The sequence below is a fragment of the Acomys minous genome (assembly GCF_964271855.1).
Source record: "Acomys minous genome assembly, chromosome: 7".
Classification (NCBI taxonomy): domain Eukaryota; kingdom Metazoa; phylum Chordata; class Mammalia; order Rodentia; family Muridae; genus Acomys; species Acomys minous.
In genome coordinates, this window is record NC_140488.1 from 105,574,658 (window position 1) to 105,575,434 (window position 777).

General features: G+C 45.0%; 1 pseudogene across 1 annotated transcript; it reads right to left on the reverse strand.

Annotated features, from left to right (window-relative positions):
• Positions 1-311: 311 nt before the first annotated feature.
• LOC311601262 (SNRPN upstream reading frame protein-like) lies at positions 312-561 on the reverse strand (annotated as a pseudogene). Its single transcript has one exon. The product of its transcript is annotated as an SNRPN upstream reading frame protein-like (transcript).
• Between the last annotated feature and the right edge of the window lie 216 nt (positions 562-777).

The following is a 777-nucleotide window of genomic DNA, read 5'->3' on the forward strand; positions in this document are numbered from 1 at the left end:
TTTGGTTTTGGTATATTGTATTTAAAAGTTATGAAATCATAGGCTTCGCAGCTGGATGGAGCTGTTCGTTACTTTCCTCCCTTGGCGGATTGCATAGTTTTGTTTGAATGTTTGTTTTGGTACCGTGGAACTCAGACGTCAGGAAAGCAGCCCTCAGATCCAGCTCAAATCATCTGAGTCTGGTATCCTCAGTGTCGTGTCTTTACCAACAGGGACAATCGAGGGCAACAATAGTCTATATTGTTCAGAGAGTCATTTGGACTCCCCTCACCAACCACTCATAGGAAGACTTCTGTCTCCAGGGATAACAATTACCAACCACCTCTTGCTGTCTCACCTAAGAGGGCCTGCCTCAGTTCTGCCTGGAAATTCACCACAGGAACTTGCTGCAGCGGGTCTTGGGTACAAGTGACACTCTTGGTTGCTCAATGAGGCTTTCCTACGTTTAGCCTGGACTTCTACCTTTGGCACGTGCTGTTTAGTAGTTCTTCTTAGGTGTAAGTGATCTCTTGCTCGCTCCATCACATTGCAAATCACTCCTCAGAACCAAGCGTCAGACATCACCAGCATCCTCTCCTCTCTGCCCTTTTCTATATTCTTGATATTGTTGTAGCTGGCAAAGAGTCTCTCTCATCCTGTGGGGTTCTTCTTTATTCCATTGGTTATTTCCTTAGCTGTACAGAAGCTTTTTAGTTTTATGAGGTTCCAGTTGTCAATTGCTAGTCTTGATTCCTGGGCAAGTGAGGTCCTATTCAGAAAGCCCTTTCTGTGCCTATA